A 20,987-nucleotide genomic window follows, 5' to 3' on the forward strand; every position below is an offset into this window, starting at 1 on the left:
TTGACCTGTTCCAGGCAAGTTGTTAAGTCAGTCTGGGGGTTCTGGTACTTCCTCTGTGCAAGGGAGATCACTAGCTGAGTATCGTCTGCATATGTAATGATCTTAATGCCATATGGATGGATGATCTCAGCCAGCGGTCTCATATATGCATTGAATAGCGCCGGGCTCAAGGATGAGCCCTGCGGTACCCCACAGCCCAAGGGCTTGCTTAAGGAGACACGAGAACCCTCAAAGACTTGAAAAGTCATATCGCTTAAGAAGGACTTAAGCCAGGCCAGAGCTTCTCCTAACACTCCCAACCTGTGGAGCCGGCGTAATAGAGTTTTATGATTCACTGTATCAAAAGCGTCGCTTAGATCAAGGAGGATCACTGCCACTGATCCTCCCTGATCAAGGATCCGCCTAGCTTCTTCTGTGACCACCTGCAGAGCCGTTTCTGTCGCATGATTTGGGCGAAAGCCCATCTGGGTGACATCCAACAGATGGTTGCTCTCGAGAAAACTCGTGAGGCAGATGTTGATGTGCTTCTCGTGGATTTTGCTCACCCAGGGGAGCAGAGAAATTGGGCGGTAGTTGTTAAGATTGCTGGGGTCAAGGGTAGGCTTCTTAAGGAGTGCTTGGACCATGGCTTGTTTCCAGGTAGAAGGTACAGAGCTCGTCACTATGGAAGAGTTTAACAGTTCCATAATCGTAGGTAGAATAATATGACTGACTAAAGCCAGAGTGCGAGGTGGTGCAGGATCGTGTGGGGAGCCTGACTTCACCTGGCGTAACAACTGCTCTAATGTTTCCAAGTCTAACAAAGGGAAGTGTTCTAGGATATTTTGACCGAATTGATTAGCTTCTATTGGGAGATGTGGATCCTGAATGGTAGGGTCTGAGTCCGAGTCTGGGAAAGATAAGTAAATGTTATTTTTTTTTTGGTAAAAGAATTCCGCTAAGTCGTTACATCAAGAGAGCGGGTTGTGACTAGCAGCCAGGGGGGTTGGAGCCTAGTCAAGCTCTTTACTATTTAAAACATTTCCCTAGGTTGTGACCTAGCCAACATGATTTTTTCACTATAGGAGGTCGACTGAGTGGGTTTTATTTCCAGTTTATAGGCTTTAATAGCTTCCCTGTATGTGGTTTTATCCGCATCCGCGAATCCCAAGCACCACTTTTTCGCGAGCTTTCTGCAGAAGTGCTTTTTCTCTTTGAGCTTTTCCGAGTACCTGGGAGCAGTTTTCTGCTGTCTTTTAAGATTGATGTTGTGAAAGGGGAGTGTGGAGTCAAGTGAGTCCAAAATCCATTTGTAATACTCCTCGATGTCTAGGGAAGAATCCCCGGTGAATGAAGGTCTGGAGGATGCAAGGGTATTGGTCCACTAGTTCAGGGAGAGTCTGGCCCAGTTCCTCATTTTCCGCAGAGTGGGGGGGCAGGGTAGAGATTTCCCTTGCAAACCTAAAAAATTGGCAAAAAAAAGCATTTTCCTCACATTTCTGTGGTAGAAAGTTCTGGAATCTGCGTGGATCAACAAATGTCCACACACCCCGCGTTCCCCAAAGTCTTCTGATAAAAATGGTACCTCACTTGTGTGGGTTAGCCTAGTGCCTGCGACAGAAAAAAGCGCAAAACACAACGTGGTCGCACCACAATTTCGCAGTGAAAAATGGCCCTTTTTTGGCAAAGTGCCTACCTGTAGTTTTTGAATCCTAGCTCTGCCGGCACCTAGGGAAACCTAGCAAACCTAAACATTTTTGAAAACTAGACACTGAGGGGAATTTAGGATGGGGTGACTAGACTGTCTCCCTCCGTGTTCTGATACCCAGAATCCTTTGCAAACCTAAAAAATACTCCAAAAACGCATTTTCCTCACATTTCTGTGGTGGAAAGTTCAGGAATCTGCGTGGATCAACAAATGTCCACCCACCCCACGTTCCCCAATGTCTTCTGAGAAAAATGGTACCTCACTTGCGTGGGTCAGCCTAGTGCCTGCGACAGAAAATGGCGCAAAACTGAACGAGGTCTCAACCTCAATTTCGCAGTGAAAAATTGCCCTTTTTTGGCAAAGTGACTGTAGTTTTTGAACTCTAGCTCTGCTGCCACCTAGGGAAACCTAGCAAATGTATACATTTTTTAAAACTAGACACCCAGGGGAAACCAGGATGGGGTGACTCGACTGCTTCCCACCAGGTTATGTTACCCAGAATCCCTTGCAAACTTAAAACATTGACAAAAAAAAGCATTTTCCTCAGATTTCTGTTGTGGAAAGTTCTTGAATCTGCTTGGATCAACAAATCTTCACCCACCCCGCGTTCCCCAAAGTCTTCTGAGAAAAATGGTACCTCACTTGCGTGGGTCAGCCTAGTGCCTGCGACAGGAAACCGTGCAAAACGCAATGTGGTTGCACCTCGATTTTGCAGTGAAAAATGACCCTGTTTTGAGAAAGTGCCTACCTGTAGTTTTTGAACCCTGTCTCTGCCGGCACCAGAGGAAACCTAGCAAACCTATACATTTTTGAAGATTACAGACCCAGGGGAATTCAGGATGGGGTGACTCGACTGCCTCCCACTAGGTTCTGTTACCCAGACATAAACTTGCAAACTTAAAAAATTGACCCAAAAAAACGCATTTTCCTCATATTTCTGTGGCGGAAAGTTCTGGAATCTGCGTGGATCAAAAAATTTCCACCCACCCCGCATTCCCCCAAGTCTTCTGAGAAAAATGGTACCTCACTTGCATGGATGAGCCTAGGGACTGCGACACGAAACGGCGCAAAATGCAATGTGGTCAGACCTCGATTTCGCAGTGAAAAATGACCCTTTTTGGGCAAAGTGCCTACCTGTAGTTTTTGAACCCTAGTTCTGCCGGCACATAGGGAAACCTAGCAAACCTATACTTTTTTAAAAACTAGACACCCAGGGGAATTAAGGATATGGTGACTTGACTGCCTCCCACCAGGTTCTGTTACCCAGAATCCCTTGCAAACCTAAACAATTGACAAAAAAACGCATTTTCCTCACATTTCTGTTGTGGAAAGTTCTGGAATCTGCGTGGATCAACAAATTTCCACACATCCCGCGTTCCCCAAAGTCTTTTGAGAAAAATGGTACCTCACTTGCATGGGTCAGCCTAGTGCCTGCGACAGGAAACGGCGCAAAACGCAATGTGGTCGCACCTCGATTTCGCAGTGAAAAACTGACCCTTTTTTGAGAAAGTGTCTACCTGTAGTTTTTGAACCCTATCTCCGCCGGCACTAAAGGAAACCTAGCAAACCTATACATTTTTTAAAAGTAGATACCCAGGGGAATTCAGGATATGGTGACTTGATTGCCTCCCACCTGGTTCTGTTACCCAGAATCCCTTTCAAACTTACAAAATTGACAAAAAAAAGCATTTTCCTCATATTTCTGTGGTGGAAAGTTCTGGAATCTGCGTGGATCAACAAATTTCCACCCACCCCGCGTTCCTCAAAGTCTTCTGAGAAAAATGGTACCTCACTTGTGTGGGTCAGCCTAGTGCCTACGACAGGAAACAGCACAAAACTCAACGTTGTCGCACCTCAATTTCGCAGAAAAATTGCCCTTTTTTGGCAAAGTGCCTACCTGTAGTTTTTTAACTCTAGTTCTGCCGGCACCCAGGGAAACCTAGCAAACTTATACATTTTTGAATACTAGACACCCAGGGGAATTCAGGATGGGGTGACTCGACTGCCTCTCACCAGGTTCTGTTACCCAGAATCCCTTGCAAACCTAAACAATTGACAAACAAACACATTTTCCTCACATTTCTGTTGTGGAAAGTTCTGAAATCTGCGTGGATCAAAAAATGTCCATCCACCCCGTGTTTCCCAACGTCTTTTGAGAAAAATGGTACCTCACTTGCGTGGGTTGGCCTAGTGCCTGCAACAGGAAACGGCAGAAAAACGCAACGTGGTCACACCTCGATTTCGCAGTGAAAAATTACCCTTTTTGAAAAAGTGCCTACCTGTAGTTTTTTAACCCTAACTCTGCCGGCACCTAAGTAAACCTAGCAAAACTATACATTGTTGAAAATTAGACACCCAGGGGAATTCAGGATGGGGTGACTCGACTGCTTCCCACCAGGTTCTGTTGCCCAGAATCCCTTGCAAACCGAACGAATTGACAAACAGAAAGCATTTTCCTCACATTTCTGTGGTGGAATTTCTGGAATCTGCGTGGATCAACAAATTTCCACCCACCCCCCGTTCCACAGTGTCTTCTGAGAAAAACTGTACCTCACTTGCGTGGGTCAGCCTAGTGACTGCGATAGGAAACAGAGCAAAACGCAACGTGGTCGCACCTCGATTTCGCAGTGAAAAATGACCTTTTTTGGCAAAGTGCCTACCTGTAGTTTTTTAACCCTAGCTCCGCCGGCACTAAAGGAAACCTAGCAAACCTATACATTTTTTAAAAGTAGACACCCAGGGGAATTTAGGATAGGTTGACTCGATTGCCTCCCACGTGGTTCTGTTACCCAGAATCCCTTGCAAACTTCAAAAATTGACCCAAAAAAAGCATTTTCCTCATATTTCTGTGGTGGAAAGTTCTGGAATCTGTGTGGATCAACAAATTTCCACCCACCCCGCGTTCCCCAAAGTCTTATGAGAAAAATCATACCTCACTTGCGTGGGTCAGCCTAGTGACTGCGACAGAAAACGGAGCAAAACGCAATGTGGTCAGACCTCGATTTCGCAATGAAAAATGACCCTTTTTTGGCAAAGTGCCAACCTGTAGTTTTTTAACCCTAGCTCTGCCGGCACATAGGGAAACCTAGAAAACCAATACTCTTTTGAAAACTAGACACTGAGGGTAATTCAGAATGGGGTGACTCGACTGTCTCCCTCTGGGTTCCGTTACCTAGAATCCCTTGCAAACCTACAAAATTGACAAAAAACGCATTTTCCTCACATTTCTGTGGTGGAAGGTTCTAGAATCTGTGTGGATAAACAAATGTCCACCCACCCGCGTTCCCCAAAGTCTTCTGAGAAAAATAGTACCTCACTTGCGTGGGTCAGCCTAGAGCCTACAACAGGAAACAGCACAAAACTCAACATGGTCGCACCTCAATTTCGCAGAAAAATGGCCCTTTTTTGACAAAGTGCCTACCTGTAGTTTTTTAACTCTAGCTCTGCCGGCACCTAGGGAAATGTAGCAAACTTATACATTTTTGAATACTAGACACCCAGTGGAATTCAGGATGGGGTGACTCGACTGCCTCCCACCAGGTTATGTTACCCAGAATCCCTTGCAAACCTAAAAAATTGACAAAAAAACCCAACATTTTCCTCACATTTCTGTTGTGGAAAGTTCTGGAATCTGCATGGATCAACAAATTTCCACCCACCCCATGTTTCCCAACGTCTTCTGAGAAAAATGGTACCTCACTTGCGTGGGTCGGCCTTGTGCCTGCAACAGGAAACGGCAGAAAAACGCAACGTGGTCGCACCTCGATTTCGCAGTGAAAAATTACCCTTTTTTGAAAAAGTGCCTACCTGTAGTTTTTTAACCCTAACTCTGCCGGCACCTAAGGAACCTAGCAAAACTATACATTGTTGAAAAGTAGACACCCAGGGGAATTCCGTATGGGGTGACTCGGCTGCCTCCCACCAGGTTCTGTTGCCCAGAATCCCTTGCAAACCTAAAGAATTGACAAACAAAACGCTTTTTCCTCACACTTCTGCGGTGAAAAGTTCTGGAATCTGCGTGGATCAACAAATTTCCACCCACCCCCCGTTCCTCAACGTTTTCTGAGAAAAATGGTACCTCACTTGCATATGTCAGCCTAGTGACTGCGACAGGAAACGGAGTAAAACGCAACGTGGTCGCACCTCGATTTCGCAGTGAAAAATGACCCTTTTTTGGCAAAGTGCCTACCTGTAGTTTTTTAACCCTAGCTCTGCCGGCACATAGGGATACCTAGCAAACGTATACATTTTTAAAAACTAGACACCCAGGGGAATTCAGGATGGGGTGACTCTACTGCCCCCCACCAGGTTCTGTTACCCACATTCCCTTGCAAACCTAAATCATTGCCAAAAATAACTCATTTTTCTCACATTTCTGTGGTGGAAAGTTCTGGAATCAGTGTGGATCAACACATTTCCACCCACCCCACGTTCCCCAAAGTCTTCTGAGAAAAATGGTACCTCACTTGCGTGGGTCAGCCTAGTGCCTGTGACAGGAAACGGCGCAAAACTCAACATGGTTGCACCTCGATTTTGCTGTGTAAAGTGACCTTTTTTTGGCAAAGTGCCTACCTGTAGTTTTGTAACGCTAGACTGCCGGCACCTAGGGAAACTTAGTAAACCTATACATTTTTAAAAACTAGACACCCATGGAAATACAGGAAGGGGTGCTTGACTGCCTCCCTCCAGGTTCTGTTACCCAGAATCCCTTGCAAACCTTAAAAAATTGACAGAAAAATGCATTCTCCTCACATTTCTGTGGAGGAAACTTCTGGAATCTGCATGGATCAATGAATTTCCACATACCCCGCATTCCCCCTGGTCTCTCGATAAAAATGGTACCTCACTTGCGTGGGTGGCTTAAGGACCCGCAACAGGCAAGGGCCCAAAACCCAATGAGGCGACATCAAAATTACCTATCACAAACCAACCTGGTTTTGCAAGGGGGTTCCCATGAGTTTTTGGCCCGGGGCTTGGCGGCCATCTATGGAAACCTACCTAACCCACACATTTCTGGAAACTAGATTCCCGGGGGAGTCCAGGGAGGTATGGCTTGCGTGGATCCCTCATCATTCTCCTACCCAGAATACACTGAAAACCTCAAATTTCACACAAAAAATCACTTCTTCTCACATTTATGTGTGGTAAAGTTGTGGAATCTACGTGGATCTTCAAATTTCCTCCCACCCAGCATTCCCACAGGTCTCCTGATAGAAATGGTACCTCACTTGCGTAGGTAGGCATAGTGGCTGCAACAGGAAAAGGTTCAAATCGTATGGTGGAGACTTTAAAATTACCTATAGCCAAACTACCTGTTTTTTTGTGGGGGGGCCTCAGTTTTTTGCCCCATGCTCGGTGGCCATCTTGGGAAACTACAAAACCCAAAAATTTCTGAAAACTAGACACCAGGGGGAGTCCAGCGAGGTATGGCATGCGTGGGTCCCCCAAAGTTTTCCTACCCAGAATTCCCTGCAAACCTCAAATTTAGGTTAAAAAAACACATTTGCCTCATATTTATGTGTGGAATTACCTTGCCGGCACAAATTTCCAACCCCACAGCGTTCCCCTTAGTTTCCCGAGTAAAATGATACCTCACTTTTGTGGGTGTCCAAAGCAGAACTGGCTAAAATTGTATTTTTAAAAAAATGTAGCGTTTAGAATTCTCGGTGCTTTGTTGTAAATACCACTGTTTTGTGCTCTTCCTTGTCACATGCCTTTGGCCCACCCAAACAAGTGAGGTATCATTTTACTTGGGAGAACAAGGGGAATTCTGGATGGTAGGACATTTGTGCCGGCACAGAGATCCCATGGAAAAATGTATGGAAAAGTGTTTTTTTAACCTAAATGTGAGGTTTGCAGGGAATTCTGGGTAGGAAAACATTGGGGGACCGACACATGCCATACCTCGCTGGACTCCCCCGGGTGTCTAGTTTTCAGAAATGTTTGGGTTTGGTAGTTTCCCAAGATGGCCACTGAGCCCAGGACAAAAAACTCAGGTGCCCCCCCCCCCACAAAAACAGGTAGTTTTGCTATAGGTACAGGCCATTCACACACCTTTCATAACTGATACACAGAAGACCATTCACACCACCAGGCACGAAAGCAACACATCACAACATTAAAAAAAGGGAGAAGGTGCACCCTGCTTCAAATATTTTTTTTTTTTAAAAACAATTACTACACAGCCATCAAGTCCTCAAACACACACACATACTGGTTGGATTTGGCACGAGGGTGAGTGATGGTTCAGTATATACAATTGTATTAGCAAGTTATTTCACAAAAAATGAAATGCACTGTTAATAATTGAAAGCACGAGAAACTGAACCATTGACTCACAGCTCGTGAGCTGTAAAGCCACGACAAGGCAACAACCTCTTTACAGGCCATTCATACACCTTTCATACGTGTGACACATACAAAACATTCACACTGCCAGCCACGGACCCACCACATTACTACATTTCCACCAGCAGAAAGCTCCATTCAAGGGCCCATCACTTTCACATGCCCACATTCCTGACCCAGCAACTACACAAACTCATGGATTGCATGGAGTGGCGCTCAGCTATCACTGTGTGTAGTGACCAGCATTAAGTCACTTCTCACACACTGCCAGCCGAGTGCCAGTCCACGCACACCGCCAGCCAAGCACCAGACCACGGACACCGCCAGCCAAGCACCAGACCACGCATACCACCAGCCAAGCACCAGTCTACACACACCGCCAAGGAAACCAAGTCCGGGCACACCGCCAGTCAATGCCACTTCACGCACACCACCAGCCAAGCACCAGTCCAGGCACACCACCAGCCAAGCACCAATCCAAACACACCACCAGGCAAGCGCCACTCCACACACACCACCAGCCAAGCACCAGTCCAGGCACACCACCAGCCAAGCACCAATCCAAACACCACCAGGGAAGCGCAAGACCACGCACACTGCCAGCCAAGCACCAGTCCACACATACCGCCAGCCAAGCACCAGTCCACAGACACCGCCAGCCAAGCGCCAGACCATGCACACCACCAGCCAATCGATACTACACGCAAACCAACATCATATTTTAGAACTTTTTTATATAAATAAAAAAACACAAACAAATTGCAAATTGATACACAACAACTAAAACTAAATACCCTACACAAATGCCAACTTTGAAACTGCACAATAAGTAGTAAAGAATAGAGGCCAGGCAGTTCACTTTACCACTCATGGATGCTCCCAAAAATTATTTTGCGTGTCATCGAAGGGGTTAAATGAAGTACAGATATTTGTAAATCAAATTGATGTAAGAAGTGAAAGAAATTCAAGAAAAAGGATGGGAAAGAGGTTTTATTGTAAATCATACGGTCTGTCAAACATCTCAGCTGACTCCATGAACATTCTAAACTGCACTCCCAAAGAATCAGGAAATCCATGGAACACAGTATTGTGGTGAAATGAGGGGAGGTTGTAAGCGGAAGGTACCAACTGTAATAATACTTTACACTGAGGACTCAAAGTCTACTATATACAAAGTTAAATTACAACACATCTCCCCATTTTTACAATTTGGGCAATAAAAAAACTAAACCTTGAAGACAAAAATAATACTAAATAAAAAAAGTCCATGAATGAAGATGCATAAAAATAACATAAAGTAAGTGTCAATCAGAAGATTCAGCTTGGTTTACCCTCTCTTGAGCCCCTGCATCGTCAGGCACAGGGCTGTCCATTCTCCATTGCTGTAAATTTTCCAATACTAATAAATTTTTCCTAATCTCCTTGATCTTTTCAGGATCATAGTATTTACTATCTTTATTATATGTCATATTTGGTTTTCTAGCTCAAATACATTCTCCAACTCTCCACTTTTGATCCTTAACACCCTATATGGTATAATACTCCTTTTTATATCATTGTGACCGCATAGTGGGGCACAAGCAAAGGGAAAAACTGTTCATGTTGCAAGGCTCCGACCAAAAGCATTTCCCATTTAATGTTTGATTGCTCGGCATACAAAATATCATGTGCAAAATGGTTGAAACCGCTTTGTCAACAACTGAGCACACAGGACCATCGCACAGAACTGTGCATCCTCAGGTACAACCCCAGGTCGTTCTATGCATGTAGCATAGCAAAACATTTTGGAAAAGCGTGGCTCACAAGGTGGAAAGCACTCTCAAGAAAGTCATAGACTTAATTGAAACTAGGCGTGCGGAACCTTAAGGTTATATCACTTAAGTTGCTAGAATTATTATTATGCACAAGCACTTTATTTGTTAAAACTTCACTGCTAAGTCAAGGAAAATCAAATTACTTTTTAGTATACTAATGCTTCACTATAATGATGAAATTGTGCACTCACCGTAGTTATTCCATTTTTATTTTTAATAATTTGAACACAGTATATGCATTATTGTATCAAGAGCTCAACTTATTATTTTGTTGCATCAATATCCATGTAAGCCAATAATGTTGCTTATCTGTACTCTCTCTTTTTAAAGAATAGCAATGTATTTTTTCAATCATAGCTTTTATGATATTTCTGTCAAAATAAAGCTTAAATCAATATCTCTTTTGATGATTTCCAATTTTCTTTTTAATCTCATTCTGTTCCCTGTGAAAGAAATTATCATTAAGTAGTCAATTAGGAGTCAGCTTAGAACCAGGTTTGAGACCTCTTAGCAAACATAAAGGTGATGAGATAAGACCAAAGCATATATTTGATGGATTGTACAATGGGTTTATTAGAATTCATAGCAAAATGTAAGGCTTCCTTAATCATTCTATTAATGCGTTCAACCAAACCATTTGCAGAAGAACAATACAAATGGATGGTAACATATTTAATGGCCAAACTATGAAGGAAATCTCTCATCTCCCCTGAAACAAGTTGTACTCCATTATCTGTTATGAGTATGCAGAATACTTTCACCTGTGAAGACCTCCGACAAAAAACAAATAAGAGTTTTTGTACTAGTGACTGTAATCCTCTTTGAAAAGTAATCAACTAAAATAGTTATATATTTCTCTTGCAATCCACTCACTTGTAATGGGCCAATTTTGTCCAAACCCAACATATCCCAGGGTTTAACTGGAACATCAACAGGTTATAAGGGTACTTTTGTAGTACTTTTGGTTTTATCACTATGACCACATGCATTACAGTTTTTAACCAAATTTTCCATCATGGTGTCCTTGTATGGAAACCAATAACCCAACCTAAGTTTACTCTTGGTGAGGTTCCTAGCTAAATGACCTTCATATGCCAGTACGCAGATGTGTTCCCTCAACTTCTCAGGAGGAACACATTTTCCTGACTTGAGAACCGTATTCCCATCAATCGAAAGTTCTTCCCTCACATTCCAAAAAGGTTGAAGCTCCTTGGACAAACAACCACACTTATCCGACCTACCTTTACTATCTTGTCCTTAACTGACAGTAAAATGTCATCCTCCAACATGTACTTCTCCCAGTCAGACTTCAGTAACTTGTAAGTTACTGAACTCCTGGCCCTGGTCCTCACTTTGTTTTTGAATTGGAATACGAGACAAGCAATCATCCACCGTATTCTTATCTCCTGGAACATACACCACTTTGAAGTTAAAGCTTTGCAAATAAATTTACCACTTACTAATCCTTGGGGTGTTTTTTTCAATATACTTTTTATCAAAAACAGAGACAAGGGGCTCGTTATCAGTTCTCAGTTCAAAATGTAACCCCTAGAGGAAATATCTAAAATCATTAGCTGTCCAAAAGCATGACAGCGCTTTTTCAATCATGGAATAATTCCCTTCTTCTTTCTTGAGAGTCCTGGAAGCGAAAGCAATTAATCTCTCTTTTTCCTCCACCACTTCTCCGCCACTTAGAAAATGGTAGCTTCAAGACCCTTATTTCTCACATTCAGTGGAAGTATAGTATTTCTTTTGCTATCAAAATTTCCAATAAAAGGTGCTGAAACAATGGCCCTTTTTATCTCATTAAATGTATCTGTGTGATTAGGCAACCAATCAAAATTAATGTTTTTCTTCAATATGTCCCTCAGAGGTTGAACCAAGGTCGAAAAGTTCTTATTAAACTTGGACATGTATTCGGTTAACCCTAAAAAAGTTTTAACCTCATCTTTACTAGTGGGAATAGGAGCTATCGATACTGACTCAATCAGGTCCATCTTTGGTTTGATTCCCTCTCTTGAAAGGGTATGACCCAAAACATCAACCAATGCTCCACCAATTTTACATTTGCTTTTCGTTAGAGTGAGACCAGCATTTCTTAGTTTACCCAAATTTAGATTGTCATTGAGATCATGCTCATTAGAACCGTATATCAGGATATCATCTTGAAAGCACACTGTCTTATCCACTCCTTACCGAAGATGCTGCATTATCCTTTGAAATGTTGCCACCACGGAAGCAAGACCAAACAATATTCTCAAGAACTTGTAATTTCCAAAAGGAGTGGTAAAAGCAGTGAGTATCTGTGAATCAGGTTGAAGAGCAACCTAATGATTCGCTGAAGAAAGATCTAGCACAGAAAAATATTTAGCATCATGTATAACAGTCAACATCTCATTTATTTTTGGAAGAGAAGGTCTGTCAATCCATATGCTAGCATTGGGACTCCTTAAATCCCCACACATGCAAATATGTTTCCCTTCTTTTTTAGATGTAATACCAATGGGGGCCAACCATTCGGATCTCGCTACTAGTTCAATGATACATTGTTCCTGTAATTTTCCCTTAAAGGTTCCTGCATTAGTAAGGATATAGAACATGTTTTGTGTACTATGGGTGTAGCTGCACATTTGAGATTGATTTTATGCAAGTAATTTTTAAGTATTCCAATGTTATCTTCAAAAACATCTGGGAAATTCCCACATATGTTTGCCCCAACTAAGGTCCTATCTACCAAAATAACAAATTCCTCATTATTGGGATCAAGTTTGATTCCAAGATGTCTTTGATGCTTTCAAGCCAGTAGGTTGCATCCTTTCTTCGTTATGTACACTTTACCAATAGTAGGTCTGTTTTTGAATGACATTCTCGTCTTAACCATTCCATTTAGGGGAATATGATCTTTGCTGTAACCTCCCAGATTAATGGCAGGTTCTTCTAATATATAATTCTCTTCTATAACAGTGTTATTAAAAACCTCATGGTCAATCAAAGAATAGGAAGAACACGAGCCTGCATAAGCAGTAATGGATTTACCATCCAGTTGGATCTTGCATGAGGGATATTTTTCGTTATCATCCTCTTCATAACTATGCACTTAAAAAATAATCTTATTGCTATCTTTAATCTCCATGCTCTCCTCAGTATGAATGACATGTAGTCCCGCCTGCTTACCAAACATTGGAAATCTGCTACCCCTCCCCACACACAGCACTGGCGAACGTCCTTCACCAACTGGGCGCGAGCGGAAAGTGCCGTGCTCCTGAGAGAGGAAACGGAGGGACTACACAAGTTCCCCATCGCCCAGCTCTGGGACGATCTCCTCAAGACGTATCAGGAGGCCTGCCAGGAACAGGAGATGACTTAAGGCGACCACCGCCTGCTTCATAGATACGCTGGACGCACACACACATAGAGACCTTGCCCGGGTGTGCACTATCTCCCCCCCGCACCCCATCCACACATACAGCTTCTGTCATTCTAACCCTGGCCCCTCTGCGCCCCACCGGACGACTGCTAACTCCCGCTGCATCATACGATGATCTCCTTCGTGCCCCCCCTCCACCCATTCCCTGACCGCGATACATTAACCGACCCCAGTTCTCCCCTACCGTTACGACGCGTGGGGGATAGTTTACCCGCTGGTCAAGTTCCCCGACCAGACTTACACTTAGCTCTCGATATGGACACTGAGGACAGAGCGAACACTAGGCGGCAACACACTATGAAACGCATGCTACGCCTGGAGTACGGAGAGGTACTGACGCTTAGGGCTCCGGCGCAAGCAATGGACATACACGCGGCAAGGCGAAGTGCGCCTATTCTAACACTGACTGACCGCTGTGCTTGGGACCTGAGGATTAGTGTGCACGCCCTACTGCCACACACGTGGACATCGCTTTTAAGGCTGCGTACTGGGCTTGCGAGCCTTCACCAGTAGTTTTGTGCCTCAGTGAGCTATACCACACACTGATTGTCATGCACGGTCGAGCATTGTACACGCGAGACATGCCCACACCCACCCCGGGACCCACGCATTACTATGCACTTATGCAATTCTACACGCACCTAGGTGATATCCCAGGGAATGAGCTGCGGCGGCCACAATGCTTGACTGAATGACACATTTCTACTGTTGTTACACCCAAAAAAGAGAAAAATTAGACCGATCACTTATTATGAACTATTCCAAATGACAATACTGTTTCCACCATGTATATTGTCACTGGACCCCCGGGTTGCCAGCTAAATGGCTGTGTCATCCATACCGAATAACTCTGTTTATTGAATATTTGATTCACCCCTCTGTGGGCCATGTAATACACCTTGTATGACGATGGACAAATGTGAAATAAAGGTCTTCCAAAAACAAAAAAAAACAAAAAAAATGAATGACATGTACTCCTCTGCCTGCAGTACCTGATTTACACATTTTTGAAAAATGTCATGTCCTCTTGCATTTTCAACAGGTTACACTTTTGGCTGGAAATTTAACATTATTAGCAAGATTAGAATTACCACATCTAAAACACTTCACACTATCATTTATAAACCTAGATTTAACAAGATGCTTTCCTTCCTGTACTTTTAATACTTGTTCCAAATTTCCTGTAATACTAATATCCTTTTCCTCCCTGCAATTGTCTTTTATTTATTTTCATCTCTTTCACACAAAATGCAGTATGTTCAATTTTTTGGGCTATCTGGATAGTGATGAAGCAAGGTAAAGAACAATATTTTGTTCAAACTTGTGAAGTTAATCTCCCATAATGGTAATCAAATTAATAAGATTGTGGTGAAATTACTAATCAACTTAGTTTAAGAAAACATTCATCAATACACGCAGGATAAACTAATGTGCTTTATGTTGCAAACGCAAAGAAAAAAAATAATAAACTAACCTTGTCTATTGTCAGTATTAAATGCGGCTGTTTAACTAATGGCATGTGCTTATTTTGTGTGCTTATGTTATGTGTTTTCTGTGATGAAAGCTCATGGAGTTCATGTAGTTCCTAAAGGAAAGGTATTTATAATGCTGCTTGTGCTTTTGCTGGGTAACTTAATTAACAAGGTTAATTAGTAAAGGGTGTGTGTAACAAAATGGGTCTCAATTCTTTAATTAATTGATGTCTTGTGTTTGTTTAATAACAGTTTCCAAAGTGAGGCCTAAAAGTGGTTCAGAAAACATGGCTGACAGAGCTGCAGACGCAAAACCTTGTCCGGAGTGAAGTCTTGGCACATGCGCAGCTGTGAAGATTTTTGCTGCATTGTCATTGTTATTTGAAAAGCAGTTCTTTGGTCGAGTTGAACGTGCTCATGAAGAAAAAGCTCAAGGACAGGAACTTAAAAGTCTGCCAAGGTTAGGAAGTAATGTACAAAACTCGAGGAAAAGTTACTTTCTTGAGGAAGCAGAAGGATGTGGAGGTAAAAGACAATAGGGCTTATGTGAAGCCTGGACTTGGTCAAGAGTCGGAGATGACCTAATACTTTTATCGTGGACTGACACAGGACAGCCAATGAAAAGCCTGAATTTGCTTGAAAGAATGTAAAATGTAGAAAGTTTAGCTAAAAAGAAAGGTATAAAACCTGACACTATGAGCAGAGAAAAAAACTTTTGCTTTCCGATTCCTGATTGACGTGACATGCTGTTGGACTTTTTGCGCACGTAAGGACAGCAGACTTTAAATGATTTATTTCTTTTCAGGTGAAGTGAGAATTAGTCAGGGAAATAGGTTTAGGGAATGAAAACTGTTATTCTGCTAATATTTCATGTTTCTGAATTTTCTTTAAAAATGTCAGTTTATTAACTCATTTCCTTATTAAAATGCTGCTTTCTTATTTGCTTATAAAATAAAGATTCCAAAACGTAAATGCTCTTTCTTTATGAAAAATAAAGCTAATAACATTAGATTTGAAAGGACAAGCTGGTCTTGTTTATTCATGGTCTAGTTTCCATCGGTTGATCCAATCGCCTTTAGTGGTTGATTAATAAATGATAAATGTTTAAAACCATGATAAAGATAGATAAACTGCAGTTGTATATAATGATGTGAATATTTTCTGAATAGTTTTAATTAATCACACCACCAGATTCAGTTGCTCAGAAATTGTCTCATTGGTATTATGGGCCTTTATATGTGTTTCATGATTAATGGTGAGTATTGAGGTGTTAGGTAGCGTTTATGAGACAGTTTTTCAATCAGAGCGCTGGATCAATAGCTTCCTCTAAGCCAGGATTATGAGTGAGGAGTCTCTCTTTAATCTTATGATCATTAGTACAACAGACTAACTGTTCTCTAATTAGAGAATCTGTTAAAGCTCCATACTCACAAGTAGCTGATATCCCTCTAAGTGTAGATATATAGCTGGTAACCTTTTCATTTCTCCCTTGAGCTCGGTTGAAGAGCGTATGAATATCCAGTACCACATTCATTCTTTCTTTAGAATGATTACTTAGTTTTCTTAAAGTAGTAGTAAATACATCTTCGTTTCCACCATCCTCGCCTTCAACATTATCAGATAAATCTTTGCACATTGTTCTTCCTTGAACACCCAAATTATGCAATAAAATGTGTTGTTTTCTAATTGAAGAGAATTGTTCTTCCCTTATAGCAAATAAATATGAATACAACATCTATACTCATCTATCTCATGGCATTTCTGTTCTTCTACTTCATTTAAAAATGGTGGAGGTTGGCTCATGTTTATTACAGCCATTATGAAACAATTAAGAAATTACAATTATAAATACAAGGACGAGTAAAAGGGGGGACCCAGGGGGAGCAGGGCACGAGCCGGTATGCCCCTGGGCTGTTTCGCGCATGGGAGTGGCCACAGGTGAGGCAGGGAATGATTAGGGCAGCCGACGTGCAGAGGACAACGTTTTTTAGAAGGGTGAACGGTGCGGGAAAACCACTGTGCCCTCGGGAGGTGGGAGGTATGGAGGAGTTTTTGTTGGCGTCGGCAAATTATAGCGGCGTCATTCACCCTGCTCGCGTGTCTTTGCCATGGCGGGGAATACGGACATCAAGGAGGCCATCCGGATTTTGTATGAGGCCGGGAGGAGTGATTTACTGGTGCCTGGGGTCTTGGGACCGGCATGGAGGGGAGCGGCTCGCAGGAAACCAAGAGGAAGTCGTCTCGCGGTGTCTCTGCAGCGGTGGCTACTTGCTTGTCCCCTGGAGGGCAGGACGGCTGGGAGAGCATGGAGGAGCTGCCGCTCATCTCTGTTCAAGACTATTCAGGGTAGGAGAGCGAGACAACACAGGAGCGGCAGCCCCCACTGCTGCTAAGGTATTTACTGGTGCTGGCTCTGGCTCTTCCCCTGCAGGGAGGAAAGCTGCGGTGGGCGGTAGGAGGGGGCAGAGCTCTATGGGATGGGCTAGGAGGTTAAGGGGTGGCACCCTGGGCCGGCTGAATTTGGTTAAAAAAGCAGCAGTAAAGAGCAAGCTCCTGAAGCGGGCTGTGGCCACAGCTGTTTAGCTGGGTCGGCACCAGGAAGCCTCTGCTGCCCAAGTGACCCCTTAAGTTTGTGCAGGTATAACCACAGTTACTTAATGTTCAGGGGCATGCTTACTTATGGAGTCCTTCCTCTGTATTTAATGGCCCATTCTCACAGGCTGTGTCCTCTGATTTTTTACCCCAGGGCCCCATGGGGTATTTTCACCTGCTGCTGTATGCCCGGAGCAGGGGGGTTTTCGGTCAGGGCAGGGTCCCAATAGTGGGACGCTTTGGCACCAGCCTGACTTTATGGACGCCAAGGAGGCGGGCAGTGGCCGGGATGCTCCTCCCAGGTGGTGGGTGCGAGCTTGCATTTTCCGCAGCAAATGGGTGCAGGGGAGGTGGTAAGGCAATTGGCCCTCCCGCTATGTTGTTGGGTCAGCTGGGCGTGATGGTGGACGGTCCTTTATGCCAGGTCCTGCAGGAAGGTGGGGGGTGGTCACTGGGTATAGGTGGGCAGTGGCGTTTCAGACATTGGGGCACAGGGGGGTGGGAAACGGGGAAACAGGGGACTCTTGGTGTGAAGGAACATGCAGGTCAGAGCGGCTTGGTGAAAGCAGTGCCAGCTTTAACAAAAAAGGTGGCTGGTAATGAGCGGCTGGGTCAGGGCACGCTGCGGCTCTGCCACATGGACACTCAGCGGGGGGATATCTGGAGCGGGTTTTCCCTCCCATTCTCTTCCACCACAAGCTCCACAGAGTATTGAGTGGGAATTTTATGATGGGGGTGTTGGGGACGGGGAAATGCCGGGGGGAAGTGGGGAAATTTCTGGGGGAATTGGTGATTCTTTGTTTTTTGATGGGGAAAGTGATGATCTGGAGGAAGGGGAATTGAGAGATGGTTTTGGTGAGAGACTGGGTTTGCGTTGGGAGATTAGGAAGTGGTGGCGCTCTGAGCAGTGTGACCTTGTAACTGAGATAGGTGTGCAATAGGCACGCGGTGCAAGGCAGGACAGGGGAACACAAACCCAACGGGAAAAACACCCCTGAAATGGTGTCGGGAGGCCTAGACCAAATGGAAGGAGAACAGATCCTGTGCACACGCACGTGTGGTATATAGTCCTGGTTTGAGGACTAATGCTTCTACTAAGAGAAAATAGTTGCTTCAAAAAAGAACATAGGATATCGAGGTTTGTGTGAATAATGTATTTTATAAGTCAAGTAGTGGTCAGTACAGCCAGCCGACACGTGTTTCGTCACACCATGAAGGAGGTGTAACTCATCTCGGCTGCAGGGCTACAGAAGTGCGAGATCGGTAAGACAAAAAGAGGAGCGCACACGATACGTGCGTCGGTAAACGAGCGACATCCGGGTAGTGGAATCCGCTCGTTTACCGATGCACGTACCGTGTGCGCTCCTCTTTTGTTTCAGGCACCATTTCAAAGCCCAGGACGCTACCCGCCCTGTAACTCCTCACCCCCGCCTGATAGTTCAGCAGCTTCCATGCGTTCTACGCCTCCAGTACACACACGGACGGGGTTAGACGTCCACCGCTCCGTGTCTTACCAATCTCGCCACTTCTGATGGTGATTGTGGGGAAAGTGGAGAGAAGTTTTTGAGAATGGCGGGGGATAAGAGGGGTGTATCGGGATACCACAGTGTTCTTAGTCTTTTGCAGACATCAAGTGCGGACCGAGTAATTGTACGGGACCCTCTGTATGTCAGTCAGCCACACGTCGATCATCAGGACTTGCAGCATAGAGAGTCAAAGTTACCGAACGGTAAGCAGGGCTGGTGGTCGGTGTGGCCACAAAGGGGTCAGACATAGAAAACTACCAAATCTATTGCAGTTCGGGGTGACAAGGAGCATCCTTACAGACGGGGTTGAACAAAATAGCCAGTTGATACCAACTGGCTAAAATTAAATGGCGAAAAAACTGAGGTTTTAAACTTGGGTAAAGATAAAAGCCTCTGGGGCCCACGTTACTGGCCCTGAGAAATGGGATCACTCCTCAAACCAGTCCAATCTGCTCGAAACTTGGGGATAGTGATCGATGATCAACTGTCCATGAAGCAACAAGTAACCAAGACAGCTTCTATCTGCTTTACTATTCTGTGGTGGCTCCGGAAGATACTATGGATGTTGCCAGGCCATACGCCATACGCAAAAGAACCATAATCCAGGCCCTGATAATGTCTAGATAGGAATACGTCTGAGAAATCTTACAGCGAGTAAGAATAACCCGGAGTACCCTTGGGCACTGATTAGTGCTGTGTAACAGTAAACACAAATAGTCTGAAGTAGAGTTAATTTTTTACTCAATTGAATTGTGTAAATTCTTCAACAATTTCCAAGTATAACCATCATATTCATTTCATATGACCAGGTCATAAAAGAGTATCCTTCGTTAATTATCCATGGTCGATATGTACATCAACATCCACATTGTGTAAAATCCCCAATGCATTTTGCGCGTGAGCGCGCTTCTTCAGGGGGCCTGTAAGTAAAATGGGTAATGTAAGTAATGTTACTGATGTACAGGAGCAAAACACAAAAGTGTGCGTAAACGAAAGCAGACGAAACATGCATACGGTGAAGGTTTGGATAACCCAAAATGTATGCGAGATGATTGATCAAAGTGCAAAGTATAAAAGTATGTGCATCAATAGGAAACTGAATCCGTATAGGGGTGCACAAGATAGAGTAAGAACCATCGTGGTAAAGTATTAGGGATCGGAAATACCAGCGAAATAGGGAGTGACATGCGGAATCTCAATCGAGGTCAGAAGGGTAAACGTGTAAACCCGTGATGCTATAGTGGCGTGTAAAGTCGCATAATGGTGCCCGAAATATAAAAGTGCCCAAGAAAATAAAATCGGCTAGCAGGGTCAGTACTGTGAAACTAAATATTACCCGTAAAATGTGGAGAAAGGTGTACGCCAGTGAGATAGTGGTGTGGCGCAGACCAGATCCAGGACGAGCCACGAACCCGGAAGACGCCACACATGCGCTTTGCATCTAAATATTCCGCTGTGTAGACAAACATAAAAGAAAGACGGACGGGTCGCCTAGTGTTCGCAACCTCGTGTATGAAGAGGAACGATAAAAATAAGGATAAAATAGGGAAATCAACCCTGTATATGTGGGAAGTAAGTTAAAGTATGGAAATATAAAGGTGTGTGTACAAAACATAATAGATAAGGAAAGTCAGTAATATAAAATAAACCGAAGAAAGATAAGGTGAGCTACAGAGCCGGGGGGGGGTTTAGGTAAACACATCCTAGTGTAGAAAAACAATAAACATATAGAAGGTGTAAAAACAGTACTGTAGAGTAGAAATCAGACAAGCATAATATAAAACATCATATTAAGCAAAAAAAAAAAGTTATTGATCACAGCTTATTAGAGAGATCGGGAAACTCCTAAGGAGGATTGTGTCTCGTATCAATAGTTCATACATGGCAGCTGAATTCTAGTCTTTCATTAAGTCCTTTTGGTTGAACTGCCTGTAGACGATATATCCAGTATAACTCCCGTTGTAAGAGATGTTTGTTATTGTCTTTGTGAGGCTTTTTATCAACTGTTTCCAAAATCAAGAATCGGATTTGACTGGGATTATGTGATTGTTGAATAAAATGTGCAGCAATGTTAGACGGATATTGCTCCGATGTTCATTTAGTCTTACTTTAATTTTTCTT

Source organism: Lissotriton vulgaris, chromosome 7 (assembly GCF_964263255.1).
Source record: "Lissotriton vulgaris chromosome 7, aLisVul1.2, whole genome shotgun sequence".
Taxonomy (NCBI): domain Eukaryota; kingdom Metazoa; phylum Chordata; class Amphibia; order Caudata; family Salamandridae; genus Lissotriton; species Lissotriton vulgaris.